At 39.9% G+C, this 16,089-nt stretch overlaps 1 protein-coding gene across 1 annotated transcript in view; it reads right to left on the reverse strand.

The window, feature by feature from the left end:
- Gnaq (G protein subunit alpha q) overlaps window positions 1–16,089 on the reverse strand; it is a 241,378-nt gene that overhangs the window by 210,730 nt on the left and 14,559 nt on the right. The window lies entirely within an intron of this gene.

Raw genomic sequence — 16,089 nt, forward strand, 5'->3', positions numbered from 1 at the left:
TGCAAATGCTTGCTCTGGGAGCTGTAAACAGGAAACCAGCAAATGTTTGACTGTTGATCTTTTAATTTCGTAGAATTGACTAAAATAATCTTTCTTTTCAAAGGCACATCCTAAAACCTTCACAAAAGAAATTTCTTAAAAAACATACATTGGCCAGTGCAAGTCAAAGTATTGAATAACCAAGCAGTAGACACCTACCCATCAGAAGAGAGACACCAATTAGAACAAATGCAGGGTCAGAAACAAAACACAAGGCTAGGGTCTAGGTTCATGACACAGCATGTGCTTAGCATGTGCAAAACCCTGGATTTCATCCCCAGCACCAAAATGAAATAAAACAATCCTACTATAACTCTGAAACTACTTGGGCATCAGACTAGTATGTAACTTCTTCTGAATAGAGAAATTAATAAAGGCATCTCTGTGTCAACTTTTTCTATAAAAGAAAACGAGTCTTGGGTCTTAATGAAAAACAGAAGGCAGTGTACCTCTGTGTTGCTCCATCACCAATAAGTCGCACCCCAAAACAGTAGATCATTAGAATGCATTCACTCGGTAAGAAAAATCAGTATCAAAGATCACAAGCTACTCACGGGTGGATGAATTATTAAAAAGAAACTTCCTTTGAATTTTCATCTCTCTACTTTTTTTTTTAAAGAAGCCATGAATTAGGTTGGAAGATCTAAATTTTCCTCTGTCTACCTCCCTTCTATTAACTGGGGCCTCAGGTCAGAAGAAAAGAAAACCTTTACTGTAATCTGCTCATGTGCTTTGTCTCATTCTTCACAACTCAAGTAGAGAAGTTCTTTTCCTTAGTTTACAAGTAGGAATGGAGCTGTGGCTCAAGCAGTGGAGTGCTCGCCTTGAGCTAAAGGGGACAGGGACAGCACCCAAGCCCAGAGTTCAAGCCCCATGACCGACAAAAACAAACAAAACAAAACAACCCTTGGTTTACAAAAGAAGGTGAGACTTGAAACCATAAACTTATCCAACTTCACAAGCCTTGTAAGCAACAGTAATGTGGACACTATTAGGTTCTATAACCAGGCTTTTCTAGGTAACTCAAGATAGAGAACGCAAGTTTATGTCATCACAATTTCTTTGTTTCAAATGAAGTCACACATGTGGTGGAGCTCCATACAACATAAAGGTTATTTATAAAGAGAAGGTAAGAATTTGCTAATATTAGACTATTACTGAAAATTTTTGATTTGCACTTTCCTTGGCATCCCTTTTACATTAGCAGTCAGCTATTCCAAATAATTCTACTCAGTGAACAATGAGAATGAATCATCAAGACACATTTCCTCCCCAAGTGTACTAACTGAGAAATAAGCCTTCATGACCCATTCCCTAAGCCACATCCCAAAAGAATCTATGGACAGAGATGATACTTGTCTAAGGCCAGAAGGGAACTAAAAAGTCAACAGGACTAGGAAATTAGTTTTTTTTAATATTTACAGACTCAAAGAAGAATGCAAAGGAAGAACACAGAATATGCTGAAAAAGAACCAAGAATCCTCATTTGGTGTCTGGTGTTACTGGCATACAGAACTGTCTCCCATTAATTTTAGGCAACCATCCAGAAACCAAACCAGACTGTGGCTACCAAGACAAACAATGGCTACAAGGTCCCAGACCTTGCTGCTTTCTCTACACCAGCCTTCTTTTCAAGGATGACCAGAATACTGAACATTCTGTGTGATATTCTCTAACCACACTAGCCCACAATCCTGCCTGTAGATAAACACCTATATCTCAATGACTTTTAAATTAGGCATTTGAATCTACAAACTAGTAGCAAGAGGGATGTATGAAATTAGAGGTGAATAGAGAAAAACTGAAGATACTCAATGTGATATCCTTTAAAATGTACAACTTTTTTTTTGAGGTCATTCTTTTCTTTCGGGAGATGAGTACTGGAGATTTAACTCCAAACCTCATGCTTGCTAGTCTTTTCAACCAACTATATCATCAATTAAAGAACTAAATCCTGAAGAGTTCACAAATGACTACTCACTGGTTATTTTCACAAAAACATCTAAGCAACATTTCATATCGTGAAAAGGTTGTTTTTTTTTTAAACTGGACTTTATGATGCAAAAGAAAAATGAGATTTGGGAAAGAGTATTCAAAATAAAAAGTACAGTGACAATGCAGAGCACACAGCCAGCCTGTTTATTTACTGTACAGTACCATACGGGCTAAATGCTTCCAGCTAAGAAAATGAGTTACTATCATCCTGCCCTCAGGGATCTGACTGAGGAGGAAGAAATGTGCATAACTAACTATAAGACAGGGCCAGCTCTGTCCCTGCCACTCAAAGCCAATTTTCAACTGCCCACATCCGTACCTCTCCTTCAGGGCATTTTTTCACATCAGGGATGATCACAGGGATGACAAGTCAAAATTGCTAGGCATTAAACCCACAGAGATCCCTGAAGTTGGGACCAACCACAGGTAGTAAATAAACATCCAGCTCCTTCCCCCCAACAACTACATACCATTGTTCTCCAAAGTAGGGATCCATGTCAACAGCATCACCGCTACCCTGCAGCCCCCAGCTGCATTTCAACAAGGTCCCTAGGTGATTCCTCTTGAACACATTGAAGTTTCATCATTTCTGCTTGACATCATGGCCCAGAATGCTCCCCACCCCACCCCGCTCATAGCCTAAGCCCCCAAAGCACCCCACAGCTGCTGGCTTATTAATCATAATGCACCCTCCCTGGTTGCCTTCCCAAAGCTCTCCCAAGTCTCCATTGGCCCACCAACACTTCCTGAACACACTCAAAAGGCCCAGAGATGACAAATATAAACTATCACCAGAGGTCACGAGAGACTCCAACTAGGAGGAGGACAGAGAAGACACTGAGAGGAGACAGTATTTGAAGAGTGGGTGAAGGAGAGGCACAGCATCATCTGGGGCGGGATGGGGCGGGAGTGAAGGTTAGAAAACACTGAAGTCAAGATGGGACAGGAAAGAAAAGGTACCCAGGTCAGCCAGAGGGTCATCTAATGCAGGAAAAGCAGGACGAAATGACTTCGAGAGAAGGCGGGATCACTTGCTTCTGATTAACCGATGAACTTTATTCTGCAACTAATGGGAAGTAATTAATAGCACCCATCATCAGCATAATCCAGGAAAAATCACCAGAGAACAATGTGAAAACTGTAGGGAGGGGGTGAGTCAGTGCCTATCCTGCCCCTCCGGGCTGTGGGTCATTCTATGAAGTTCAACATCAAAGGAAAAAGTCCGGAGGTCTAAGCACTCACCACCTGAAGGGCGACTGAGTTTCCTCCATATGCATAATGTCCGCCTCTCAGACCAAACATTATGGAAAAAGTACAGCTGGCCAGTGTGCCTCTGGATAGATGACCAGGTGTTTTCAACACCCCCTCAGATGCTCCTCCCAGTGATCCGGAGCAGTGTGCAGGCGATGCCTGCAGTGCTGTCTCCCGGCCTGCAGCACTCCAGAGGAGCCAGATGGAGCCTTCAGGAGTGATGGACATCTGCGTCACTTAAGAGTCACAGAACACAGCACATAGTTAATGTTAATAAAGAAAAAAAATCAGCAAAGCAAAACAAGGTACAGACAAAGCCTAGAAGAAACACACACAAGCTTCCATGGATCCTAGATCAGTGGAGTCACAAATGGCACGCAGAATGTCCCCAACAACCAGTTATGCACATATTTAACGTTGCCCACCACAAAAGTTAACCTGAGCCCAAGGGTCTGAGGTCTTTATCAAAGATCAAGCACACAGGCCCTGTGTATCAAGTACCTACCAACACTTCAGACACCCAAAGTGAAAGCAGATATTCAGGACAAACTCTATTATGTGCACAGGATTTAGGTACGTCAAGATACTTGCATCAGTTCTGGGAGTGTTGGAAACCCTCAAAAAATTCAAGTTCCCAAATGCCAGTCAAGAGTCAATCTTGTAATCAGACTTGTTAGCACTTGTCTGTACAGGTGACAAATGGATTCTTCCAGCTGGATTTCTAATTGAATTATTCATTTATTAAGCAACACAGCTCCTTAACAGAGAGGTAAATTTCCGTAAGTAGGCATCTCCGGGAGTTGGGGAGAAGTTGGGCACCTATGCCAGTTGATAAATTTAATTTCTCAGCTAATCTCACAGAGGTAGAAAGATATGAAACTAATCTATTATGCAGATATAATAAATAATTACGTTTTATCTGACTGCCATTTTGTCTTTTGTTTCCTAAGATCCAACTCTTAGGACTGTCTCTTTGCACAGATTTATGGATCACCATTAGAAGCCAGCCCAGGCAGGAAAGTCCATGAGACTCTTATTTCCAACTAACCTCCAAAAAGCCAGAAGTGGAGCTGTGGCTCAAATGGTGGAGTGCTAGCCTTGAGCAAAAAAATAAAAATAAAAACAAAAAGGGACAGCATCCATGCCCTGTGTTCAAGTCTCAGGGCCAGTACAAAAAGAGGACAATAAGGACTAAAACTATTACATCTATTGTTGCTTTTCTCCTGTTCTCAACATGTGTAACTGATACTACCAAAATATCTATTGTCTAAAACTCTTCAAATAAATATCCCTGCTTGCCATTAAAAACAAGCAGGGTGTTTTTGTCTGAAACCTTGATAAAGGTTTCAGGGAAAAAAAAATAAAGGGGGGGGCTGGGAAGGTGGCTCAGTGGTAGAGCGCTTGCCTTGCATGCATGAGGCCCTGGGTTCGATTCCTCAGCACCACATAAGCAAAAAGAAAAAAGCCGGAAGTGGTGCTGTGGCTCAAGTGGTAGAGCGCTAGCCTTGAGCTGAAGAGCTGAGGGACAGCGCCCAGGCCCAGAGTTCAGGCCCCATGACTGGACCCAAAAAAAAAAAAAAAAAGGAAGGCAGGCAGGCAGGCAGGCAAGCAGGCAGCCTTATCTTAACTTACTGAAATGGCTTTTGTAATTTTACTGCAAAGTTACACGCATTGAGATATTTGCCTACGTGTGCCCACCAACTCAAAAATGATCTTAAAGTAGCGAAGTCAGATTTGAGACTTCTCTTCTGCTTCACAAGTAGAAGATTTTGCAATGTAGTGAGCAATTTTCTTAACCTCAGAGGTACGGCCTTGGCCTGATGAGGTAAAAGAGCACATGAGGTTACTGAAGGCTTTCTGGGCCCACCAGGAGTACTGTTAAGTTCTTAGCACTCAATGTTGCGTTATTCCTCGTGAATCCAAAGCTGGGCCAAGCTCTCTTTGGGACCTGGAACTGCTGAACCCTGTCAGCGTTCAGCCAATATAAATCTTCCCCGCTTCGCAGTGCAGGGCAATTCTGTGACTGGTTGTTACACTGGCCAAGCTGCCCTTGTACCTAAAAAGCACTGGTATAGAAACTGTGTCTTTATGACTCCAAAAGCTTGCTTCTAAGCTATTCATTGCACAGGGCCTCAAGCAAGGGGAATGTGCTGGTAAAAGAATCTGTATTAACATTTCATTTCCAGAGTAAAAGAACACTTCAAAATAGGATGAAGCACAATCCAAAAGGATTATTTTTGTTGTTTTTTTAGAAGGTCTTCTGCAAGCAAAGGGCACTTGGAAAAATGGAAACCTTTAAACTATTTTAACTATTCAATAAAAGAAGTAATTTTGCAGTTTAAAGCCAGCCCAGGCAGGAAAGTCCATAAGACTCCTATCTCCAACAACCACCAGAAACCGATGCTGTGGCTCAAATGGTAGAGCGCTATCCTTGAGTTGAAGAGCTGAGGGACAGTGCCCAGGCCCAGAGTTCAGGCCCCATGGCAGAAAAGCAAGAAAGCAAGGAAGCAAGGAAGGAAGGAAGGGAGAGAAAGAGACAGAAAGAGAGAGGGAGAAAGAAAGAGAAAGAGAGGAAAGTTAGTTTTGTAAATGCAGATCCTGATGCTGATAAATTTATTCACTGCATTCGCCTACTCAAGCAAGCCACCCACTGGAAAACAGGGAAGGCAGGGGGGTGGGAAAAAAAAGGAACCAGCCTCTGCACCATCTGATTTGCCATGGGTTCTAAAAATCTGTGTGTAAGAACACACAGAGAGGGCTGGGAAGAAGCTCACAGAGCCAGCATTATTAATTACGAACTATGCTTCATTGGCTCAAGGTAAATGTCAGTACATCCGCATATTTTCTTAGCGAGTCTGGGTACCAAAACTGCACAAGCAGCACAAGGCCATCTCCGAGAGCAGCACTCTGGTAAATCAGGGCTACTTCTCCATCCATCCCCACTCTCCGATACTGCCCATCTTGGAACATCTTACCCACATGCTGTCAGCATAGTTTAAAACAAGATGGAATCTCCAGAAGGGCATATAAAATTTTGTGAATTCTAGCTGATTTTAGAACACCGACCCCACTGTAAATCTAGGTAGAAAACCATTTTTAAATACTGACGTTACAGTCAAAAATTTTTCAGGATAATTCTCACAAAGACAAGACAAGAAATCAAAAGTAGTTTGGGCCATTTCAAAGAGCTATAATGATCCAGTTAGAAAAGAAGGTACTGTGATAAATTATCATTACAATAAAGAAATAAACTTGTATTCACTTTGGCAGCACACATGGGAACAATGTTAAATAGTAATCATCTTTAGAGACAATTAGCATAGACCCTGCACAGGATGACATACAAATTCATGGAGTATTCTGTATTCTTCCCAATCTCGATCAGAAGGCAAGAAATGAAGATCAGAGGGCAAACCTAAGTCCCAGTCTCATCAAGGCATCCATTCACACTCTCAAAGCAGATCTAAGAATGAGTATGAGAAATCCTGAAGCAGATCTTGTTCTTGATTTCAGTCCCCCAAGGGAAAAAAAAAAAAGATGACATAAAGTCAAAGTCCAGAGCAGGGAATTAGTCTTGTTGCCATTCATTCCTAATTGTTCCACCCAGTAAAACTTGTTCTATGTCCCGTCCTCCAAAACAGAGCTCCATGAGATCCTGTCCTAGATCTCATTAAAAGATCAAGACCCAGAGACTAACCTAGAACTCGTAAGTTCTTTATTATGGAATATACTTTCCTACTGACGTCCTCTTCCATGTTTATACTTGGCCTCTTCCACAAGATCTCTTGAAAACAGGCACAGAAATTTGATTTGTGGTCAAATTTGATGAAAAAAAAAAATGAGGTTCCAAAAAGGTGATATGAAATCTAGGAGCTTCTTCTTTCAACAGATGAAGGAAACTTTGATTTTATAGCTATTGAGCTAAAACAACTTTTGTAAAGATTACACTCATTTACATTTGAAAGCATTTCAGCACGATCTGCTGCAGGGTTTTTTATTGTTGTTTATTTGTTCACTTTTTTTAAATTAACTATTTCAAGCTTTACTTCAGGCTTTAGAGGGAGAACCCAAGTTTCAATTATGTTGGCTTTTTATAAAGCTTGAGTTTGTAATTTTAAAATAAAAGTTAGCTACAAGGAAAATAGGAAAAGGGAAAGTGGGAGGAAAGGGAGAGGGAAAGGGAAGGGGAGAGAAAAAAAACATAATGATGGCACTGCTTATAAACACTGAGCCCACGTTCCAACAAGGTGAGACTCAAAATGACATTCCAGTGTTGGTACCCTGGTATTGTACATACACTTATTTGAGTTAGGGAAGGGAAGGGGAGCAACAGAATGGTGAGACAAAGGGCAGGAGGAAGCAGCACAACAGCGATAGACACAAGACAACGCGTTGGAAATGATCTGCACACCTTGGGGCGTAGGGTGGGGGAGAGAAAGTAGGAGAAAAATGAGGGAGGGGGTGACAAGTTTGACAAGAAATGTACTTACTGCCTCACCTATGTCATTGTAACCCCTCTATATCACCTTGACAAGAAAATGTCCTCAAAAGCTCACAGAGCCAGAGGAACAAAGGCACCTTTCTGGAGGCAACATGCTCCCACTTCACGGCCATCTGGCCTATATAGCTTGTAGAAAGAGAAACTTTCCGAGACTGACCAATGTCAAAGAATCAACACATACTACCATGAATAAGGGCCTTCTTAGGACTGGAGGCATGACTCAAGTGGTAGAGAGCCTGCCTATAAAGCTCAGGGACATGAGTTCAAATCCTAGTGCTGCCAAAAGGGGTTGGTCTATTTTTATCAATAGCAATTGAGGCCAGTGTCAATTAAGCAACAGGAGGCCAAGGAAGAAAAGATCCTTTCTCAAATTGCTTTCTAAAGGATAAGAATTATTTACTATTAACTCCTCTCCTCCCACCTTCCCATGAGTAAACTGAATGAACTGCCTTTATATTAAATAATCGCAATCATATGTTTATATTTACATATACACTGAATAATGAAACTTTCGCTCAACTATCCAATTTCCTAAGTGGGAAACCTAAACACCAACATTAGCCGATGTTAGTGGTAAAAATGTGGGCATGGTGTCAAATTGTGTAAAATAAAGAATTTAAATTTGTAAACTGGGTTCCTCTCTTTAAAAACCACTTGGCCTTGTGGGAGAAAAGGGATTAAATAAATCTGGCTGTAAATAAAGTAAGTAAAATTTTTTCTCAACTATTTCTTTTCTTCTACATGGAAATTGGAATTCACAAAGGAAGAACAATAAAGGTCATTATAAACTACGTGGCTGTGCAAGGTTCGGGGTGTGAAGAGAGATAAACAGTCTACCAACAATGTGCAAGGCCAGGGGTCTAAACCAACACCAAGACCAGAATATGTAAGGTCCACACCAGCACACCAGCCGATCTGACAGCCCCCTTCTTCCCACTCCCCCCCCCCCACTCCGATAGGAGAACATGCCACAGTCACAAGAATCAAGAATCCTTTCCTTTCTTGATTTCTCTATTCCCTTTTATACCTACACACCTTAAACACTAAGGTCCAATGCAGACAGTTAGCTTTTGGCCTTCTACCTACTGGCTATGTAAGCAAAAGAATTATAACCCAACGCTTGGAATCAACTGGAGATTCATACTTAATAGAACTACTGAACCTGTTTTGATATCTTAAATTTTACATATCTTCAGGTATTAATCTGAATAAAAATACTCCTCCCTCTCCCTGCTAGAATATAGTTCTTCATGGGTACTCTTATAACAGGTTCATATACTTTCCTCTGAGGATGAACTGGATAGGATTCAAATGCTGGAAGATGGGAATTCAGTTAAATGAACTTGACCTTGGTTATTCCCAGAGAGTAAGAATGAATTTCTACAAGTTCTCTCATTGGCCGAAAAAAATCCACACAAATACCTGATTACAAACAAACAAACAAAAACAAAACCCATATACTTGCAAGGAACTGCATGCATGCATTTTCAGATCAAAAACAGGATTTGCAGCCAGCCTGAAAGAATGTGGATTCTGTTTGTAAGCTTAGGTACTCGGGAGGTTGACTGACTGGAAGAATCATTGGGTTCAAGTAACTGATTGGATTCAAGACCATCCCAGACAGAAAACTTTTCAAGACCCTGCTCTGAGCCAAGAGCTGGGCACTGACGTACATGCCTGCCATCCTAGCTACAACGGAAAGTCTCAAACAGGCCAGTGGCAAGAAAACAAGACTATCTCAAAAATAATCAGCACCAAAAGAAGGGTGGAGGTGTGGCTCAATAGTAGACACACATAAACTTGAAGGCCTAAGTTCAACCCCAAGTACTACCAAAAAAAAAAGACTTGCAATGCAGAACTGTAATTAGAGAAAATAAACTATAAGAATCAGAAGATTATTAAGTGTCCTTTGGGCATACATTATTGTATTTTTCTTAGGCTGATTTATTTGGATAACAGATAAAGATTTCTAGAGTCACAAGTACCTTAGTTCAGGGGAAGATGCAGAAATAGTATCTACTCTGACTTCTAACTGAATTGTTGCTTTCCCTTATAAGTTTTGGTTTTTGAAGGAAAAAAAAACTAGGATAATAGGAAAGAGGACTAGAATCCTACCTTCTAAAGAATGGAGGAAAGAAGTCATGACATTTTACACAGAGCAGGAAGAAGGCCCCGGGAGGACCGTGAGGCCAGCTGCAAACACTGGAGCATTAGATAGATTCCCATTGTGTTCCACAGGCTGGGACCTGAGGAACAGAGCTCAGCTTGATGTACATAAATTTTCTAAAAACATAGAAATTCCTTCTGGGTGATTCTAGTACCACCACTAACCATACAAGGGATAAACTCAAAATGAAGATGCTACAAAGACAAACCAAGTATGGATGCAAGTTTACACTTGAAAACACACTCTTAACTAAGATTACATAATTAAAACCCTCTAGGAAGGACTTCACTTATGTTCATTATAGTTATCAAGACTCATAAAGCTGACAGCCTGGAAAAATGGCAAAACACTCTTAAATGCTAGACTTGATCATTATACATTATATATATATATATATATATATATATATAAAATTATTACTATAATGTTCCACAAACATGTACAAATATTATGTACAAATATATATACAAATATTTTTAAAGAAAGAAAAACCTTCCTCTCTACTATTCAAAATGCACACACACAAAAAAGAAAAACCTCACCTCATCTTTATTAATAGTAACGAAAGATCTATCAATTAGAGGTAATACAACTGGGCCAAGTAGAGAGAGACTGCCAGGGTACACAGGCAGCTCTTCCAGCCCCTAGAAACAGCAATGTGCTAAGGGAAACACGTGACACAGCAGCTCAAAGACACCCAGGCATCCCCCAACTCGGAGGAACAAACACCAATGCCTGGAGCTCACATTCCTACCTTTTACAGTTGGGAAGGTGCTGAAAGGGAACTACACAGTCTACCCATTCCCGTTTTTCCCAGTTCTTACTAATAACAGAAAGGATGTGGGGCTGAAAGCAAACCCACGCTGCAAAGTAGTCTAGGAGAGGAACGCCCAACACGTGTCATAAAAGCAGTAATTCCCAATAACACTAAATCTAGTCTGAAAAGTTCTCAGCAAATGGTTGGTCCGCCCAAAGGAGAAGGAATAAACAGAAATAGTTGAGAGAGCCCCAAAGTTCATGCAGTGATGCAGCCACCACCAACAGAGCCCTCCCTACCATCCTGCTAAGAAAATGGTCCAGCAGCCCACACGCTTAAAGGAAAGACGGCCACAGACCCAAGACAAACACGGAAGGAAGCCAGTGGGCTTCCACCCATATTATTTTTGGACAAATATATAGGAAGGCTAGACAAAACCTAGAACATACTTCAGTAAAAATGAGGACAAGGTACAGAACATGCAAAAGGAGAAGCAAATGCCTTGAAAGATTTGCTATAGGAAACAGGGAGCTAAGACTGCAATTGCTCTGTATTACATCATTGTTTGAAATGAAGACTGTTGAAGTAAGACATTAAAAAGAGAAGGTGAAACCAACAAATTAAAAAAAAATATCTGCCAGCATTCAAAAAGCCAGCAAGGGGAGAAAGCAGTATCCAGAACTTAATAAATGAAGCTAAAGCATTAGAAAGATAGAAGCAGACACTTCATTCATTCAATGCCTAATTATGGCACTTGATATTTTTATGCCAAACTCTGCCAAGTCAATGATGCAGACAGGAGAGCTGAGCACATCCCACAAGGAAAAGGATGGCGAGACAAAGCAATTAGGGAGAAGTTGACAGCTATGGCACCGAAACAACAGAAATCCAATGATGAGTGACTGGCACGCCTTAAGGCAAAGAAATGGTGTGGCGTGCAAACCACAAAGCCAGCGATAAGTTGAGGAAAACCACCAAATGGAAAGAATATAGGGCTGGAATGGACTGAATGTGTTTTCAGGTCAATAATAAAGAATGCAAAACACTGAAGAGTAACCTGCTGTGCATTGTTCTGCTTCCCTGTTAGAGAAACAACAGAAAAAGAAATCATTTTAAAAAAATATTTGAATGACTTCTCATGTTGTCACAAAACAACAGAGGACATCTCCACGTAACAAGCTGTGTGGCTAGGAAAAGAAACCCAGCTGAGCATTCTCTGTGTTTAGCCTGTCAAAGCCCAAGCCTACAATGCAGGACAGACTCCGCAATTTCATGTTCCTCTTAAAGGTGTTCTCAGCCGACACATTCTGAGAAGACTGACAAAGAAATGAAATCTGTGTAAATTAAAATGCATTAATATTACCAACCACCACTGAGAATTTTGAGTATCTTTTTATACCTGACATCACCAATGTATCTATAATAAATAAAAGCAAAAAAATCATAACATGCAAACAACATGCTAGGGAGAGTGGAGAATCAAAGTAATATCAATCAGACAATGTCAAATCTGGAGTGCAATCTGCTTTTATAAATAAAGTTTTATTTGAACACTGCTACGCCCATTTATTACAGCAGTGTGGGTCCAAATGGTGCAAAGAGACAAAAATATTTACAATATGGCTCTATTTATATAGAAAGTTTAAAGTCCCAGTAGAAGTAAAGTTTCTCCGATAAATGTGGGAGGGACACTACTGTATTATTTCTTCCCTGAAGGAATTAGGCTAAGAAATAGAACTTGAATAGTACTATTGAATTATATAGGCTACCACAAATTAATGTTAAAAGCAGAGTATATACCATTGAGATTGTCAAAATGCAAGATGCAATTAAAAAAAAAAAAATACAAGCCAAACACCAAGGAAAGGAGAGAGAAGAAGCAATGAAGAAAGAAAGAAGGATACAAAAAGTATAAGAAATCAAAAGGTAGCCAAAGACAAAGTTCAGATGCAAAAGAGAAACCACATCCATTATAGTCAACAAAAGTAAACAGAATAAACACGTATTTAAGGGAAAGACTCATTCAGGTTGAGGTTAAACAAAGAACAAAAGCCAAAGAGCGGCAATGATGAAGAGAATGAGAAGAGCTGAAAATAGGCTGCACACAGCGGTGCATGCCTGTAACACTAGCTATTCAGGAAGCAGAAACTGAGAACACCAAGTTTCAAGGCCATCCTGGGCAAAAAGTCTGTGAGACTCTATCTCAACCAATACAAAGCTGAGCACAAAGACACAGCAAGGCTGTCATCCCTGCTACACAGGAGTCTTAGGAGGATACAGGTCCAGACTGCACCAGGCATAAATGCAAGCAAGACCCTGTTTGAAAACTCACAACACAAAATGAGCTGGGAGCATGGCTCAAGTGACAGCGCGCCTGCGTAGCACCGGCAAGGCACTGACTTCAAAGCCCAGTACTCCCTCCTCAAAAAACATAAATAAAGGTTAAAGATAAATGAGAGAAATACACCAAGCAAATGGAAACAAGAGTAAGTTTATATTAATACCCAACCAAGTTGAATGCACATTATGTAAGGATAGTAGCATTAACTTACGGAAAAAGGTAAAATTCACTCTCATGGACCTTGTGTGTGTGTGTGTGTGTGTCTTTTGTGTGTGTGTGTGTGTGTGTGTCTTTTGTGTGTGTGTGTGTGTGTGTGTGTGTGTGTGTGCGCGAGCGCGCGCGCGCACGCCAGCCCTGAGGCTTGAACTCAGAGCTTTTTTACTTGAGGATAGCACTCTACCATTTGAGCCACAGCTCCACTTCCAACTTTCTGGTGGTTAAATAGAGGTAAGAGTCTAAGGACTTTTCCTAACTGGGCTGGCTTCAAACTGTGATCCTCAGATCTCAGCCTCCTGAGTAGCTAGGATTACAGATATGAGCCACCGCTACCCAGCTTCATGGGCATTTTAAATCCAAATAACATACATACAAAAATTTCTGGAAAAAACAAAGAATCATATGCTATAGGAATGAATGCCTTCAGTACAATTTTCATTACTTGGCAGAGTCACACATAAACAAGGAAACTGGAAGCAAATGTAAGTATCAAAATTAAATTTTATATATGCACACACATAAACATATTTTAATTGAACATATATATAAGGTGTCTATTAATATAAAATAACTGCTACCCTACACTAAATTATAAAATGTGAAAAAATATATACCATATGCTATTAAAATAACACAAAACTAGAAGTAACAAAAACTGGGGGGAAAAAACACAACTACTTAGAAAAATAAGATATCTTATACCCTGGCTCAAAAATGAAACTAAGAATCCTATTTCAGAATATTCATACAAAGACAAGAACACTACGTTGCAACAAGTCAAATACATATAACACTTTAAACGCTTTTAATTTAAACCAAGTAAATATTAAAATAAATTCTTGAGGGATTTTAATTCTGCAACATAGAAAAGGGGTCAACAATACATCTAAAGTAATTGAAGAAAGGAAATAATAAAGACAAGGCAAAAATAAACCAATAACAAAACTGCCAATAACAGACAACGGCAAAAGGCATATATCTGTTCTATAACTGGTACTAAAATAACTAGTTATCCACATACAAAACAATAAAATTAGAAGCTGAGTGTGGTGATGCATGCCTGTAATTCCAGGAGGTGGAGGTACTAAGATCAAGAATTAGAGACCAACTTAGGCTACACAGTGAGATATTGTCTCAAAAAAAACAGACACCAATTCTTAAAAAATTATGTATAGTTAGAATCCTATCTCATACTATATATAAAAATGAATTCAAACTGTATCAAAGACCTATACATCTACTATGAAATTAAAACTATAAAACTCCTATTAGAAAGCAAAGGTAAGCCTTTGTGACTCCGGATTTGATTATTTTATTTAACTTTATTTTAGGTAGTACTGGATTTAAACTCAAGGCATTGTGCTTGATAGGCAGACACTTTACCACTTCAGCCTGGTCCCAGTCTGTGACCACAGATTTCAGTCAAGGTTTCTTAGATCTAACACCAGAACTGTAAGAAAAACAAGACAAACTGGATTTCACAATTAAAAGCTTTTGTGTTTCAATACAATTTCACATATAGCAAGCCTGTTATGTAATTTTTCTTTCTTTTTTCTTTTTTGGTGGAATGGGGTTTGACTCAAGGCCTTCCACATTCTAAGTAAGAACTCTACTACTTAAATCATACCCTAACCCTCTCTGGCCTTCAGTTACCTTTCAAATACAGGACCTTTCAGATACATTTACCTCCTTGTGTAGCTAGGATTACAGGTGTGAGCCCTCATACTCAGCCCATATAATCTTCTTAGCTAAATACATTAATACCTAGAAAGCCTAAGTGGTATTTAAGCACTCTAATTTAAATAATAAATTGAGGCAGTTGTTCTTTTTTGTAGGTATATATTGCAGTTTTGTTAGTCTATTTTTTAGGTTGTTGTTAGTGTATTTGGTAGTGTAGTTTGATAGCATGTTTTGTAGGCAGATTAGAAAAAGAAAGAAATTCTATGTAACAGAAATCAATTCAATGAAATGCAAATAAATAAATACAAAATTATTTTTCTGCCCATGAGACTAGGCACAGTGCAGTAATGAGTAAAATAGGCCAAACAGCCAACAACATAAAAGCACAAGTTGGAAAGTTAACCAAAATACTTTCTGAAAGGCAGCATTGTCATATGCATCAAATGTTAAATAAGCTTATCATCTGGCTGATAACCCTACTCCGAAATATTCATGAAGGAGACAATCGTACAAATGTATAAAGATGTAGTTCTTGCCAAGAGCTGGTGGCTCATGCCTGTAATCCTAGCTACTCAGAAGGCTGAGATCTCAGGATTGCAGTTCAAAGCCAGGCTGGGCAGGAAAGTCCATGAGACTCTTATTTCAGAGACAACACCTAGTCCCCAAGTTCAAGCCCCACAACTGGATGCAGAGAGGATGCAGGTCCTGTACTGTTCACTGTAGCACTGACCATTAAATTTTCTTAATGAAATCAAAGTAAAAATTCACCAATAGCAGGTCAAGAATGAATAGTGAGCCTGGCACTGTGGCTCAGGAGGCTGAGATCTGAGGATCACTGTTGAAAGGCAGCCTAGGGGGGTCAGGAAGGTGAAAACTGGGAGAAAATGAGGGAGGGGGTGACACTGCGGACTCATTACCAGACTGATGTAACTGCAGCCCCTCCATACGTCACCTTCCAATAGGAAAAAATTAATAAAAATCACCAATGAAAAACACAAGGACAGCCCAGGCAGGAATCTCCAGTTAACTACCAAGTCAGAGGTGCAGCTGTATGTAGCTCAAGTGGTAGAGCAAAAAAAGCTAAGTGACTGAGCCCATGAATTTTTGGCCAATTTCTGAGGTAAATATTCCCACTGTGGTTA

Source organism: Dipodomys spectabilis, unplaced genomic scaffold, assembly GCF_019054845.1.
Source record: "Dipodomys spectabilis isolate Male_0828 unplaced genomic scaffold, ASM1905484v1 ptg000335l, whole genome shotgun sequence".
Taxonomy (NCBI): domain Eukaryota; kingdom Metazoa; phylum Chordata; class Mammalia; order Rodentia; family Heteromyidae; genus Dipodomys; species Dipodomys spectabilis.